Source organism: Eptesicus fuscus, chromosome 10 (assembly GCF_027574615.1).
Source record: "Eptesicus fuscus isolate TK198812 chromosome 10, DD_ASM_mEF_20220401, whole genome shotgun sequence".
NCBI classification, from domain to species: Eukaryota; Metazoa; Chordata; class Mammalia; order Chiroptera; family Vespertilionidae; genus Eptesicus; species Eptesicus fuscus.
Window position 1 is genome coordinate 5,578,442 of NC_072482.1, and position 16,792 is coordinate 5,595,233.

General features: G+C 47.4%; 1 protein-coding gene and 1 pseudogene across 2 annotated transcripts in view; both read left to right on the forward strand.

Annotated features, from left to right (window-relative positions):
• The first annotated feature begins 7,363 nt into the window (after window positions 1–7,363).
• Window positions 7,364–8,425, forward strand: LOC129150567 (protein YIPF6-like; annotated as a pseudogene).
• A 5,310-nt stretch (window positions 8,426–13,735) lies between these two features.
• The window catches only part of PPARD (peroxisome proliferator activated receptor delta), a 78,288-nt gene continuing 75,231 nt past the window's right edge, over window positions 13,736–16,792 (forward strand). For both annotated transcript variants that reach the window (XM_008151987.3, XM_028161258.2), the window contains exon 1: window positions 13,736–13,830. The gene's annotated coding sequence lies outside the window, so the exon portion shown is untranslated. The remainder of the gene's footprint in view (window positions 13,831–16,792) is intronic.

Consider the following 16,792-nt stretch of genomic DNA (forward strand, 5'->3'; position numbering starts at 1 on the left):
TCTTGGAGTGAATTATTGATCAGGTCTGCTGACCATTCTTCCTGCCATTTCCTCTCTTCCTCCCTCAAGCCGAGTTATAGGTCCAAGAAAGAATAAGGTATATAGCACAGGGGCTAGGAAAGTACACTCTGCCACTTACTAACTGGGTGACTTTGGCCAAATTTCTATACCTCTCTGTGCTTTGGTTCCCAGGTTAGTAAAATAGGGATAATAATAGTACCTACCTTATTGGGTTGTTGTGAGGATTAAGTCCTTGGCACATACGCAAGAACTGTTATGAGTGTCACCCAAAGTGTTTATTGTGCATCTATCTATACTATGTCCTGCAATTTCCCAGGTTACTTAGTCCTCATGGCAACTCTGAGAGGTAGATATTATTATTCTTGTTTTGCATGTGAAGAAATTCAGGCTCAGAAAGCTCAGGTAACTTGTTTAAAGCCTTCCAAACTTGCTTCTCTTCCCATATTATCTGTTTACTGATTTATTATTTTTTTTTTAGAGTGGGAGAGAGAAAAACATCAATTTGTTGTTCCACTTATTTATGCACTCATTGGTTGGTTCTTGTATGTGCCTTGACTGGGGATCGAACCTACAACCTTGGTGTATTGGGACAATGCTCTAACCAACTGAGCTACCCCGCCAGGGTCTTTTCGTATCATCTGATTCACAGACTTATTATCCTCAGACAGAGAGTTAGGGATCTAGAGTGACCTGCTCCCTCCCGCTCGCCCACCTCATGCACAACCCATCATCAAATCCAGTAGATCCTCTCTCCTTCATGCTCTCCCTCCTCTATCCCCATGGCCACTGCCATGGCGAAGGCCTTTGATCGTCTGCCTGCATGCTCATTTTGACTCCTCCATCTTGCCCCATATCTAATCAGTCTCCAAGTCCAATTGACTGGCTTTTCTTGGTCACTCCTATCCATCCTCTTGAGGCCATGTCTCATGGCCAGTGCCTTACTCTGGCCCTTACCACCTTTCAACTGGATAAGAGCAGTAACTGGGTCTTCTTGCTTCTTTTCTCCCCAGGGCTGCCTGAATGGTCTTTCTAAAATGCACATCTGTTCTGGACTCTTCCCACTTTCCAGTCTCTCAGTGGTAGCCTGGACAGTCAAGTTCACATTCCCATAAATTCCATGGGCATGCGAGGCCCGTGAACATCTGGCCCAGGAGGACATCCTATGCCTCTGCCTTATGGATCTACTAGCAGCTTTCTTCTCTTCATTCCTCTGGGCTTGCATGGGCTGTTCTTTCCACCTTACTTCACATAACAGTCCCAAACTACAGGCTTGAGTTCCTGGAGGTCAGGGGCGTATCTTCTTCCCTGCAGGTCCCCAGTGCCTAGCACAGGGTGCGTGGCTCTCAGGAAGCATGCAACAGATGTTTTTAAAAATGAATTCATGAGTAAACTTATCCTAAAGTTAATGACCGGGTGTCACACAGCGTAAAAGGGATGAAGTAAGATTCAAACTCAAGTCTGTTCATTTATTCAACAACTAAGCTTTTACACATCTCTTGATATTTTATAATTACAACAGCATAATATACAATTATCCCAAACAAACTTACAAACTAATTCTTTGAATGTCTGGCAGCAATTTAAAAATGACATGAAAGGATTTAATCCCTTCCACTGTGTAGAGGGCCCCCTGGGAAGGCATCTGAGCATTCTATATTGGCCCCTCTTGCCCTTTTGGCCAAGAGGGACCCTCTTCTCACGGTCCAGTTCCCCACAGCTGTTGCCTGAGTTTTCAGTTCATGCTGAGGTTAAAGCATCATGGTGGCTGGTACCATGGATATGTCTCTCGCCCAGTGGGGTGAGCTGGGCCATCCCTGGAGAAGAAACCTGGGTTCCCCAAGATATGTGATCAGTGCCAGGGCCTCACCAGCCGGCGAGGGGATCCCAACGCAGGTGCTGGGCATGGAGACCACGGGGGCATAGGCTACCAAGGAGACAGAACTGAACCTCACATCACCCTGCTTGGCCCCGGAGGATGGCTGGTTAGCCAGAGATGGGTAAGATTCCTCAGGGAAGGAACAACCTAAGACAGGCACAGTCGCAGAGGGGCCATCAGGAGAAAACTTGGGGGTCAACAGAGGTGGGGCACAGACCCTTAACCCCCCAACTTTGCAGGGGCCTGAACCTTCACCCCTTCTGAGGGAGGTCTCCTGCCCCCATGGCTGCTTCGCTTCCCATGCACAGCTCAAATCAGGACCCAGGTAACAGACAGAGACTTGGCCGACAGCAGCTGTCCTCTCACTGCAACAAGACTTGTTTGAGATGTCTTGTACCCATGGTGAGGGGAAGCGGGTTTTTGATATCCAAATCCAGCCTAGTACCAGGAATGCTCATGGCTTACTCAAGAAGGCAAATAATCCTTTCCACTAATATACACAGGGTAAAATAAGATTGTTAGAGTGTTGAGTTTGACAGTAGAATAGTAGTCAAGTTTTCAGAGTAATTTAAATAGGCTAATTGAAATAATCGAATATTCTAGAAAAATTGATTGTAATGTACAAAAAGCTGTTCCTAAAGTATTTTTTTTTAAATATATTTTATTGATTTTTTACAGAGAGGAAGAGAGAGGGATAGAGAGTTAGAAACATCGATGGTAGAGAAACATCGACCAGCTGCCTCCTGCACAACCCCTACCGGGGATGTGCCCACAACCAAGGTACATGCCCTTGACCGGAATCGAACCTGGAACCTTTCAGTCCGCAGGCCGACGCTCTAGCCACTGAGCCAAACCGGTTTCGGCTGTTCCTAAAGTATTAACAAAAATCTTTATTGGCAGTTCATCTCATGGTAAAATTGCGTAACATGTAATCAACCTAAAGCAGTCATATTTTAGCGCAAAAAATTAAAATGTAAAAGCTATCAAGACTACATTATAAAATTTCCAAAAGCCTACTAATATTTAAATTTAAAAAGGGGGTGATAGTAGAAGAATATCATGTAAGGAAAAATATCCTGTAAGTAAATTACATCTAGAAAATTTTTACTTTTGAAAATTAACTTTCATTTGTAATGCTAACAGCAAGACACCCATGAAAAACACACATGGTGTCAAAACAAGCCAGAGGAAAATCATTTGGGCAAAAAATGAAAAAGGATCCCAAGTCAAATTTATAGAAAATATTCCTTTATTAACTTTTGGTCGAGAATATGTTTGTATATTTTCAGAAAACAACTCCAGGACCATGTGGATTCCTGCAACAGAGAGGAATTGACAGGACTGCTCCAGCCATGAAGACAGAAGAGAAACAGTCCAGAGATGGAAGAAGCTGACAACGCCTTGCCATACTAGCAGACAGCAGCTGTGCATCGCTGAAGGATGCCCAGGACCAAACCAGAGATGGTTGGACCTGCATCACCACCATTTGTCCACCATCCAGAACTGAAATATCATTGCTGACATGTACACATAAGGAACTGTTTGACATTGAAATTAGGACTCAAAAGAACTGTTGACCCAGAAAGAAACTTACTACAGACTGATTCATTTGCCTCTCAGCATAACCATTATGGCTGGTCTCATTTTTGGTTCTTATAAGTATTTCTTGTATCACATGATCTCACGCATCTAGGGGAAATAATGAACAACACAAACTGATGAACAAAAACAGACCCGGAGATAGAGAAGCATCGATCAGACTGTCAAACCTCAGAGGGAAGGTAGGGGAGGGTGGGGGAAAGGGGGAGAGATCAACCAAAGGACTTATATGCATGCATATAAGCCTAACCAATGATCACGGACAACAGGGGGGTGGGGGCATATGCGGGGAGGGGTTTGCGGTGGGAAGGAGGGATGAGGACAATTATGTGATACCATAATCAATTAAAAAAACCAACAATTTATACAGTTTATCCTGGATTTTAAAATCTAAAGCACATAACTGTATCACTGAGTTATATACATATATGCACAACCCATGGACACAGACAATAATGTGGCAAAGGCCTGGGGTGGGGGGGGCGGGTGTAGGGTCGAAGAGGTCAATAGGGAAAAAAAAGGGAATATCTGTAATACTTTCAACAATAAAGATACAAAAAAAAAAAACACAACAAAACAATTAAGCCTTTACTATATGCCAGATATCGTGCTAGATGCTGGCTACATGACACAGAACAAAACATAGAGCCCCTGCCCTCCTGGAACTTATGTGCTTGTCTGGTATCAAAGTTCATGTCTTTTGCAAGTACACCAAATTCTGTTGCAAAGAGCCTCGTTATAATCTAAAGTGTCATGAAACAAAGCTACCGGTATATCATGATGCATATTTCAGGGGTGGGAAGCGAGATTCACACTCTTAAGTGTGGCCCTAGCTGGTTTTGCTCAGTGGATAGAGCATCAGCCTGTGGACTGAAGGGTCCCGGGTTCAATTCCAGTCAAGGGCACATGCCTGGGTCGCAGGCTCGATCCCCAGTGGGAGGCGTGCAGGAGGCAGCCAATCAGTGATTCTCTCTCACCATTGATGTTTCTGTCTCTCTTTCCCACTTCCTTCCTCTCTGAAATTAATAAAAAATATATATATATTTTTAAAAAAAGTAATTGGGGGGGATGAAAGAGACAGTTTGGAGGCTGTATAGTGAGGAACAATACCAAAGATCATGGCACTGTCTTTATGAAGACACCCCAGCTGCCACCACCTCTAGGTGCAGACGCTGCTGCTTCTGTGGCTGATGTCAGCAGTGCTGGACTCTGCTCTTACAACTGCTGCTTCTTACAACAGGAAGTTAGGTGGAGCTGCTGCTCTGCCTCTTACCTGAGTGGATTATTTGTGCTGCCCACTGCCTCATCTTCCCAGTTTCCAGTGTGTCTGATTGGTGGAGCCTCGGTCACGTGGCTGTGCCTTAGCTGCAAAGGAGGCTGGAAGCAAATGCCGGACCCTTTGAGCTTCTAAAGTGGGAGATTCCCCAAACTTGGGTAGGGGACTCAGAAGTTAGGAGGCCCAAACCAAGGAAAGCCTAGAAGAGGATGGATATACATAAACTGGCACATTCTGAGGCCGGCAATCTGGATGGCAAAAGGCACTATGGCAAGGTGACCAGATTTTAACATTGGTAAAGCGGGACACCATTGACCGGGGGGAGGAGGGGTTCTTGATTAAAATTTGGTCTATATGGAGCAACAAAAATTTTCATAGAACACAAAAATAGCATTGTAATATATATTTTTAAATTTCAACATAAGTACAATTTACAAATCCTATCTAATAATAGACAAATATGCAAATTGACCACACCTCTGACACACCACAAGTCACGCCCACAAGCCACACCCACCATCCAATCAGAGTGAGTATGCAAATTAACCCAAACCAAGATGGCTACAGCCACAGAGAGCAAGGTTTCCTAGGTAACAGAGGAAGACAAGCTTTCCGCCTGCCCTTGCCAGGCCTAAGCCTCCACTCAAGCTACAAAGTTTCAATTATAGAAGGTAAACAAATTCAAACAAATGGCGGCAGAATGGAGCTTGAGAGAGCAGGCCAGGGTTGCCGCTGGCAACAGGGGAAGCAAAGCTTTCCGCACACCCTGGCCGGGCCCACCCACTTAAGGCAACAAAGTTTCAATTATAACCCCAACACAAATGGCTGCTGGCCTCGGAGGGAGCCCTAGGCTTGGCTCCGCTCCAGGCTACAAAGTTTCAATTGTAGAAGGAAAATAAATTCCAGATACCAGGGCCTCCGCTTGGGTTGCCAGGGGGCGTGGCCGGCCTGCAAACCACCACAGGCCCCTTGCTCAGGCCGCCCCACGCCCCAAGGGAACCCCCACCTGATCCAGGATGCCCTTCAGGGCAAACCAGCTGGCCCCCACCCCTGTACCAGGCCTCTATCCTATCTAATAAAAGAGTAATATGCAGATTGATCATCACTGCAACACACAATATAGCTGCCCCCATGTGGACACAAGATGGCCACCACAAGATGGCCAGCAGGAGAGGGCAGTTGGGAGGCACCCGGCCTGCAAGGGAGGGCAGTTGGGAGGCACCCTGCCTGCAAGAGAGGGCAGTTGAGAAGGACCAAGCCTGCAAGGGAGGGCAGTTGGAGGTGATCAACCCTGCAGGAGAGGGCAGTTAGGGGTGACCAGGCCGGCAGAGGAGGGAAGTTGGGGGCAAACAGGCTGGCAGCAGAGTGGTTAGGGGATGATCAGGCTGGCAGGCAGAAGCAGTTAGGGGCAATCAGGCAGGCAGGCAGGCAAGCAGTTGGGAGCCAGCAGTCCTGGATTGTGAGAGGGATGTCCGACTGCCCGTTTAGGCCCAATCCCTCAAGGGGTCCCATATTGGAGAGGATACAGGCTGGGCTGAGGGACAACCCCCCTCCGTGCACAAATTTCGTGCACCGGGCCTCTAGTATAATAAATAAAAAATTATGTATAGTATTATTTTATTCTTTGGCATATTTCTCATTTGAGTGAATTTTTTTTAGTAGATTGCTGTCGTTGTTTAAAAGGTCATGAATTTGCCGTAACATAAGTCGTAAGTGTCACTTTCAAGGTCAGCGCTAGACTTTTTGCCGCCACTATAAAATATAAATAATATGAGTACTGTCTGCTAAATTCAAGAAAATTTATGTATTTATGAAATAAACAAATAAATTACTTACCTAAATTATCTGAATAGCTGATTTGTAATGACATCACTTGTTTAACTAGCTTACTAGCACGAAGTACGATGTGTATCGTCTGAGAGACAGTTACAAAAGTGTTTCCGTCGTTGCCAATCCCAAAAATGGCCATTGTTCATTAAGTCCAAACAATGGTGGTCGAATTCTAACAACTGATCAACAATGCGAACTTCGATAAGCAGTTCTCGATAATCAGTTCTCAACAATTATTTGTTATTATTAAAGTTTAACATTATAAAATTAACAAAAATAATATAAAACTCATATCCTGGCTAAATAGCCACATGGCCGCCGAAAACCGTATATTCCCTTCCCGTTCTCCCGCCGTTCCCTAGCTTGTCGTGCATTCTTTCCAAAAATCGGGACTTTTTTAAAAATGCCGCGGGACGCGGGACAAATTGTTAAAAATCGGGACTGTCCCGCCAAAAGCGGGACGTCTGGTCACCTTACAGTATGGCCATTTTATATGAGGAACGAGGGATGTTGTAGCCTAAGAAGAAAAAATATAGGTGAGTGGGATCAAACATCAAAAGGACTCTGATATGGAAAACAGTTTGACTTAGTGCACCTTCGAGGACTAGAACTAAGACTACTGGGTAGGATAACCAGCGGATACAAATTTTTCCTCAATATAAGGAAGATTTTTCTTTTTGTGCCTAAAAAACAAATCCTGTTTCCATTATGAAAAAAATAGAGAAAGATAAAAGCTCGGACCCGGGAGCAGGAGGGCCAAGATGGCGGAGGTGGCAGAGTCTCCTGGAGACCGGGGTACAACATCGCCCAGGCCCCTGGTGAGCTGGGGATCTGCGACCGAAGGGACCGTGGTTTGAGGCCTTTCAGCTTCTTTTTTTTTTTTTTTTTTTTAATATATTTTATTGATTTTTTACAGAGAGGAAGAGAGAGGGATAGAGAGTCAGAAACATCGATGAGAGAGAAACATCCATCAGCTGCCTCTTGCACACCCCCTACTGGGGATGTGCCCGCAACCAGGGTACATGCCCTTGACCGGAATCGAACCTGGGACCCTTGAGTCCGCAGGCTGACACTCTATCCACTGAGCCAAACCGGTTTCGGCAGGTTTGAGGCCTTTCAGAAATGTCTGTCTCACAAGACATCCCGGTGGAAGGAGAAATCACCATTCCTATGAGATCTCACATTCGGGAATTTGACAGCTCCACATTAAATGAATCGGTTCAGAGTACCATTTTGTGTGTCTTTCAGATGCTGATCTAAAAGCTGTTGGGAAAAAATTCCTGCATGTTTTGTACTCAAGGAAAAGTAATACTCTCTTGAGAGACTGGGATTTATGGGGCCCTTTGGTCCTTTGTGTGACACGCGCACTAATGCTTCAAAGAGGCTCTGCAGATCATGAAAATGATGGAGGGCCCCAGTTTGCAGAAGTGTTTGTCATTATCTGGTTTGGTGCAGTTACCATCACCCTCAACTCAAAACTTCTTGGAGGAAACATACCTTTCTTTCAGAGCCTCTGTGTGCTGGGTTATTGTATACTTCCCTCGACAGTGGCATTGCTGGTTTGCCAGCTGGTACTTTTGGCCAAGCCAGGACCAATAAACTTCATAGTCCGGCTTTTTGTGGTGATCGTGATGTTTGCCTGGTCTATAGTAGTCTCTACAGCTTTTCTTGCTGACAGCCAGCCTCCAAACCGAAAAGCCCTTGCCATTTATCCTGTTTTCTTATTCTATTTTGTCATCAGTTGGATGATTCTCACCTTTACTCCTTAGTAAATCAGGAAATGGAAATTAAAAATCAGTGAATTGAAAAAAAAAAAGATAAAAACTCACAGAACCCCCACCCAAAGACAACTGCTGATAACATTTTAGTGTGTGCTTCCTCCCAGTTTTTTCTATTTTTTTTTAATTTTCCAAATGATATCTATATATGCTATACATATCATCAGATCCTGCTTTATGTCCACTGAAAATCAGATCATAACATTTCCCACTTTTTAACCAAATCTTTATGGGCATCATTTTGTTTTAAAGAAATGTTTTCTTCGTAACTGTATTTGAAAATATGTTTTTATTGACTTTATTGGAAGAGAGAAGGAGACAGAGAGAGAACCATTGATGTGAAAGAGAAACATCAATTAGTTGTCTCCCACACGACTGGGACCGAACTCTCAATCTGGGTATGTATCCTTTTAAATATAAAAGTGAAATGAGGTGGAAATGTAGCATCTCCACAGTGCTCCCGGAATTTCTTTTAGGGAGAGAACTCTCTTTATTAGGGGAAATAAGCCTGTTAGGGGTAGAGAGTGAGATCTTTAGGGCATGAGTGTTGACAGGAAACCTTGCAATAAAGAAATATAGCTAAGCCCTGGCTGGTGTGGCTCAGTTGGCTGAGCATTGGCTTATGCACCAAAAGGTTGCCAGTTCAATTCCCAATCGATGTTTCTCTCTCCTTCTCCCTCTCTCTCTAAAATCAATAAAAATAGCCCAGCTGGTGTTGCTCAGTGGTTGAGCTTCAAGCTATGAACCTGGAGGTCACAGTTCAATTCCTGGTGGGGGCACATGCCTGGGTTGTGGGCTCGATCCCTGGTGTGGGGCATGCGGGAGGCAGCTGATCAATGATTCTCTCTCATCATTGATGTTTCTATCTCTCTCTCCCTCACCCTTCCTCTCTGAAATAAAAAAATATATTAAAAAATAAAAACATATTTAAAAAATAAATAACATTAAAAAAAAGAGAGATGTAGCTAAGATGTCTCTGCCTAGAAAGCAAGAGGAATTTGTTTTTTTCTCTGGAGAGGGTGGGATAAAGACTAGAGAGGAGAGGTAGTGATTTGGGAAAAGGCCAGGCCCTAAGGGGTGAAGGGCCAGTTAGAAAACCCCAGTTGGGGAATTGATCATGTTGACAAGTCTTACCTACACCTACTTGAAAGGAAGAAGGGCCCTAGCCGGTTTGGCTCAGTGGATAGAGCATCGGCCTGTAGACTGAGGAGTCCCAGGTTTCATTCCAGTCAAGGGCATGTGCCCGGGTTGCGGGCTTGATCAGGTTGCAGGCTTGATCGGGTTGTCCTGGTGTGGGGAGTGCAGGACACAGCTGATCAATGATTCTCTCTCATCATTGATATTTCTAGCTCTCTCTCACTCTCCCTTCCTCTCTGAAATCAATTATATATATATACTAGAGGCCCGATGAACGAAATTCATGCAATAGTAGGCCTTCCTTCCCCCGGCTGCCAGCACCAGCTTCCCTCACAGCCCTGGCTTCGTCCGGAAGGATGGAAGGCTGTCCAGAAGAACATCCAGTCTAATTAGCATACTATGCTTTTATTATATACTAGAGGCCCGGTGCACGAAATTTGTGCATGGGGTGGGGGGGTGTCCCTCAGCCCAACCTGCACCCTCTCCAATCTGGGACATCCCTCTCACAATCCAGGACTGCCGGCTCCCAACTGCTCGCCTGCCTGCCTTCCTGATTGCCCCTAACCACTCTGCCTGCCAGCCTGATCACCCCCTAACCACTCCCCTGCCAGCCTGATTGATGCCTAACTGCTCCCCTGCCAACCTGTTTGCCCCTAACTGCCCTCCCCCACAGGCCTGGGTCCCTCCCAACTGCCTTTCCCTGCAGGCCTGGTCTCCCCCAACTTCCCTCCTCTGCAGGCCTGGTCACCCCTAACTGCCCTTCCCTGCAGGCTTGATCACCTTCAACTGCCCTTCCTTTCAGGCCTGGTCCCTCCCAACTGCGTTCCCCTGCTGGCCATCTTACGGTGGCCATCTTGTGTCCACATGGGGGCAGGATCTTTGACCACATGGGCGCAGCCATCTTGTGTGTTGGAATGATGGTCAATCTGCATATTACTCTTTCATTAGATAGGATAGAGGCCTGGTGCATGGGTGGGTGCCGGCTGGTTTGCCCTGAAGGATGTCCTGGATCAGGGTGGGGATTCCCTTGGGGCATGGGGCAGCCTGGGCGAGGGGCCTATGGTGGTTTGCAGGCTGGCCACGCCCCCTGGTGACCCAAGCGGAGGCCCTGGTATCTGGGGCTTATTTTTCTTCTACAACTGAAACTTTGTAGCCTGGAGTGGAGCCAAGCCTTCTGCTTGCTCCATGGTGGCAGCCATTTCTGTTTGGATTTATGTATCTTCTATCATTGAAACTTTGTAGACTTGAGTGGAGGCCTAGGCTGGCAAGGGCAGGCGGAAAGCTTGGCTTCCTCCATTGCCAGGGAAACCCAAGCCTCCCTCCTGCTCTCTGTGGCCATAGCCATCTTGGTTGGGTTTATTTGTATATTCGTTCCTGATTGGCTGGTGGGCGTGGCTGGTGGGTGTAGCAGAGTGATGGTTAATTTGCATATCACTCTTTTATTAGATAGGATGAAGAAGGTGTATGTATTATAGAAAGGCAACAAATGTATCAGTTCTTTTTTCTTTTTTTTTAGAGAGAGGAACATCAATTAGTTTGAGGGATAGAACCCGTAACCTGGGTATGTATCCTGACCGGAAATCAAACTTGTCACCTTCTGGTGTACAGGATGATGCTCCAACCAATTGAGCCACACTGGGCAGGGCCAAATGTATGAATTCTTTAAAAAAAAAAAATTATCCATTCATTATTCTTTTAAAAATATTCTTTATTGTTTAAAGTATTACATATAATATTACATAAGTCTCCTTTTTCCCCCATTGACCTCTCCCTGGCCACCCCCACCTCCCCAGCACATGTCCTCACCCCCTTAGTGTCTGTGTCCATTGGTTATGCTTATATGCATACATACAAGTCTTTTGGTTGATCTCTTAACACCCCCCTCCCCCCCCCCCCCACACACGCCTTCCCTCTGAAGTTTGACATCTGTTCGATGCTTCTCTGTCTCTGGATCTGTTTTTGTTCATCAGTTTATGTTGTTCATTATATTCCACAAATGAGTGAGATCATGTGATAGTTAGCTTTCTCCAACTGGCTTATTTCACTTAGCATAATGCTCTCCATATCCATCCATGCTGTTGCAAATGGTAAGAGTTCTTTCTTTTTTACAGCAGCGTAGTCTTCCATTGTGTAGATGTACCACTGTTTTTAACCCACTCATCTGCTGTTGGGCACTTAGGCTGTTTCCAAATCTTAGCTATTGTAAATTGTGCTGCTATGAACATGGGGGTGCATATGTCTTTTCTGATTGGTGTTTCTGGATTCTTGGAATATATTCCTAGAACTGGAATTATTAGGTGAAATAAATGGTAGTTCCATTTTTAATTTTTTGAGGAAACTCCATTCTGTTCTCCACAGTGGCTGCACCAGTCTGCATTCCCACCAGCAGTGCACGAGGGTTCCTTTTTCTCCGCATCCTTGCCAGCACTTGTCATTTGTTGATTTGTTGATGATAGCCATTCTGACAGGTGTGAGATGGTACCTTGTTGTCGTTTTGATTTGCATCTCTCAGATAATTAGTGATTTTGAGCGTGTTTTCATATGTCTTGGCCTTCTGTATGTCCACTTTTGAAAAGTGTCTATTTAAGTCCTTTGCCCATTTTTTATTGGATTGTTTATCTTCCTTTTGTTAACATGTATGCGTTCCCTATACATTTTGGAGATTAAACTCTAATGAGATAACATTGGCAAATATATTCTCCCATGCAGTGGGCTTTCTTGTTGTGTTGTTGATGGTTTCTTTTGCTGTGCAGAAGCTTTTTATTTTGATGTAGTCCCATTTGTTTATTTTCTCCTTAGTTTCCATTGGCCTAGGAGCTGTATGGGTAAAGATATTGATACGACATGTGTCTGATATTTTGCTGCCCAAATGTATGAATTCTTAAAGCCATATAATTATTTGTGTAGAATCTCAGAATATTTACAACCTTTTATCAAAACCTAAACTATATTTTTAAACTATAAAACCTTCCTTAAAAAAGAAAAGAAAACCTCAATTGGGGATGGGAAAGAACTTTAAAGAATGCCAGCTGTGTGAGTTCAAACTGTTTGTAAAGTGTCATTTGACCCTGCCTCAGGGCCCAGAGTATCATAATGACTTCTATACCCGTGAATGTTTTGTGTGGGAAGAAGGTGGGGAGCGAGGGGGAGTCCCCAGGGAGGGTTCCGCTCTGTATTTCTGAATTGTGGTATTGCAATAGCCTGGCTGAAGCAGGAGCCCAGAAGCAGAGAGATTTAGGAGAATATGAATCCTCAGAACCTTGCAGAAATCTTAGGGAAGGTTTTGACCTACACAATCCATTCTTACTTCAATCTGAAAGGGCAAGGAGGTTGACATCTGAATTACAAAAGCAATGCATATTCATTTTTAAAGAATAGAAAATAAAAAGAGAAGCAGAAAGAAAGAAAAAAAATCACTCAATAGTTCTACCATCCAGATATCTGAGGGTGTGGCCTGAGGAGTGTATGGGAGAGGGGAGGGGTGATCTTTAAAGATGGTGAAGAGGAGGAAGTGACCCATTGATCATATACTCATGAGTCAAGATGACAAGCCCAGCTCCCTCCACCAGACTGCCTCCCAGCGGCTAGGTACCTTTGTATGGTATATCTGAAAGCACAGGCTGGGACAACAGGTCCCTTCCAGACCCTAAAGACCTGGCTTAGAAGCGAGAACGAAATTTTCTTCAACGGTAGGGAGGATGCTCCCCGCTTATGTGGGCAAGCGTATTCGATAAGCTCATGGGAAGATAGGTAAGAAGCCCAGAACCATCAATTCCTATTGCAGAAGCCTCTCGAGGGAGGAAAGTCCTTCTATTAAAGTTACAAGCAGCACCATCTCCTCCAGTGGAGTCTGGAGTCTGAAGATTCGGGTTCTGTTGCTTCCTACACCAAGTCACGCACCTTCTCTTCACTGGAGGATGAGGAGGCTGTGCCAGATGACCCCGAGTTCCCTTCCAGCTTGGGATAGACTTGCTAGACTTGTTTCACTGGCCTGGACCTCCCTCCCCTCCTCCCTAAGCGGCCCGGGCCGCATCCCGCACCAGAGGGCGCTGCAGCGGCCAGAGCGGCGTGCGGTGGGCGGAGTGGCAGGATCAGCGGAGCCTCCAGGGGGCGCGGTGATTGGCCGGCTCGGGCGGAAAGGGGCGTGGGTGAAGCCGAGCTGCGCGGTGACGTCACGCCCGCGGGGGCGGGGCGGGGCGGCGCTGCGTGTGACGCCCGGCCGCCGCGGAGCTGGGGATTAATGGGAAAAGTTTTGGCAGGAGCCGGAGGAGCCTGCGGGACGGCGGCGGCGGCGCGAGAGGCGGCCGGGGCAGGTCAGTCCGGGTCGGGGAGGCGGGTCGGCACGCAGCGGAGGTAAGCGGCAGGTCCGGGCCGAGGCGGCCCACGCGGCCGGGACGCCAGGCCCCGAGGGGAGTGGGGAGGGGACAGCAGCCGGGGTCCGGGGACCGAGCCGCCGTCGCTTCCCGACGCTCGGACTCGGGCCGGTCTGCGGTGGTCCGTTGCTGCCTGGCGCCCCTGTGCCCAGCTCCTGGGACCTTCACCGCCGTCTGAGCCCAGCTGCAGGCCTCCCCACCCGACTGTGACCCCACTTGGGCCTCGTGGCCCCGTCTCCTCCCGCTTCAGTGGGGAGAGCCCGGGCTCTGGCTCGGGTTGTTTCCCACTCCCCACCCTGGCCTCTGACCTTCCTTCGTCTCTTCTCTGGTGTCCCCAGATGCTTTGCCCTCTACCCGGGGTCTCGTCGGGGAATCTTCCCTGCCCCCTGGCTATCCTTGTCTCCGGCCTTCGTCCTTCCATCCTTGCCCTCAGCCTTTGCTCTTTTCCATCCCTGTCCCCTCCGTCCCCGCTGCCTGCCCCTCTCAGTATTGGGGCTCCTCCTCATCTCCCTCGCGGTGTTACAGGCTTTTTCAGCCCGTGCTGCTTACCTGTCTGCCTAAGCCTCTCCTGTCCCGGCTCCCCTCACAGGCCCTGTTTTTGCCCCTCTCTTTGATTTCCTTCTTAGCCTTGTCACCTACCTCCCCTTCCCTCCCAGGGCCTTGCCTCTGCCTCAGGGAGAAGCATTAGCTCACACACTACTGAGCTTTCCCCTTGACCCGCAGTGGAGATATTAGTGGGGTGAGGGCGTTCAGTCCCCGATTGAAGTAAGGAGCTGAATGTCTGAGGTCAATAGCAGGTTATGTCTTTGTGGGAGAATTTACTGGGATGTTGCATCAGGGATGATGTGCAATTTGTAGATCATTCTTCTAATCTCAGCTTTAATACTTCTTCTTTATGGGCCTGTTGACTTCCAGGAACCCTTGGGAAGAGACTGGCCGCTGAGTTGGGCGTGCGCCAGGGGTAGCTGCAGGCCTCATCCAACCCTTTTCCCCTTCCAGGAAACAGGGCTGTGTGTCTTTCCACTCTGGATGTACTGAACACATTTAAATCGTGATACCCCAGCCCATCGCAGCCCCGACTCCCACCCTCTGACCTGTGCCTCATCCCAGAGAGCTAAGGGGAGTCTCCAGAAGATATGCTCCAAGAATGACTGTGGTTCTCAACCTTTTCCCTCTGTACTGACTCCAGACAATATTTTTCCCGTTGGAGTTTTAAACAAATTGCCGCCTGATAGCTTAGGGCTGGCAGACATCTGTCCCTTTTGCTGTTGATGGCTTGAACCAGCTGCTGATTTTCCCTCGTGCGTCTCTGATCCACTGATTGTCAGGGCCTCTGATTTTTGTCACTCACTGAGCAGCTTCTTTTGAAGTTTCTCCCTCCATTTTCCTTGGGAGCTTAATTTCCTGTGGATCCAAGAGGGAAGTTGACATTAAGTTCTGTTCCCTTTGCCCGGGCGTTACATCAAATGTCAGGTCACTGTCTGCCCAGGCAGTCTGGGACGACATTAGTTAGACTGTGTCAAGAACTTAATCGCTTCTAGTCACGGGGACGATTCTGTCTGGGGCCAGAGAGCCCACCGCCTTTGAGGTGTGTCTGGGTACTTAACCTTCTTGCCAGGCAGAAAGTGGTTTTCAGATGTCTTCCTTTTGAACTCCTTTATTTGGAGTTGGTACCCTAGAGAGATCGTCAGGAAATAACATACCCTCTGTTTCTGCCCAGTCTGGTCTTGGAAGATTCAGAAGGCGTGACCCACTCTCACGTTTAGAAATGAGGGCCTGTTGTTTCACGTGGCTCTGGGTTTCTAGGTCTTCTCTTTTGAGGATCGTGCTCTCTGTCTTTGAGCCAGAATTGGACACAGAATTGGCAACTTTCAGGGGCTTTGGTGGAGAGCCAACTGAACTAGCTAGGCCAAGTTTTGGAATCCTCTTGTGCACTGAACTTTTCTGTGAAAGAAATAGGATCGAGGATGGCTGAGCCAGTCCCCTTTCCACTGACCCCTGAGACCCCTCTTAAGCAGCAGTTGGGGGGAATTTGGGCAGAATGGACCCAAAAGGGGTCCCTTGTTCCTATGAAAAGCAGGATTTTAATGGGTCATTCTAATGAAGTTGAGGTTGTGGGTTTGGCAGTAATTTAGTCTAATCTCTGGCTCCCAAGGATTTTACCTGACTCTGAGCCGTTTGCTGCTACTCTGTCTTTGCTCACCTGCACTCCCCACCGAGGTGGTGGGTGCTGGGGCTTGAGAAGAGGTCTAGCCCCGTCCTTGTGGAGCAGCTTGGGCACCGGCAGCCAGGCCGGGTAGCTTCTTGCAGGTTGTTCATGCTGTCGTTTTCTACGTGGGTGGTTATGATGGTCAGTCACCAAGTTCCCGTTTAGTGATTTTTACAGAGCCAGGGTCAGCCTGCCTCTTTCCAAGGTGTGAGCAGACAGGCCTCTGACATTATCTACAGATGGTGTAGCCCATCACTTCTAGTTGAATGGACTAAGTATACTAAACCACTCTTGTTTGGCTGCCTTTCTCCCTGCCTCCCCACCACTACCTTTTCCTTTGGGGTGTGCCTCAGCCCACTGAGGAAGAACTGCCAACTCCACCTGTGGTCCCTCAGACCCCTTCCCCCGACCAGGTGAGAGAACAGCCAGTGTTGGATGCTGGCCTGGGAAGCTACTAGGCCCCTGCTTCAGGGCCTGCGGATGCTGGCGTGTCCTGGGACTGCAGCTCCTCTCTCTCAGGAGGCGTTGGACCTGGCTCTTCTAAAGGCTTCAGCTCTGTCCTGTCCCTGAGACTCCCCTGCCAGGGTGTTTCCTGACATCTGGGAGGCTAAATTGTGGGCCCTCCTGGAAATGCCAGGAGCTGCCCTACAGCCCAGCAGTTCCATGCCGGGAACACTCTTCTTCCTTCCCACG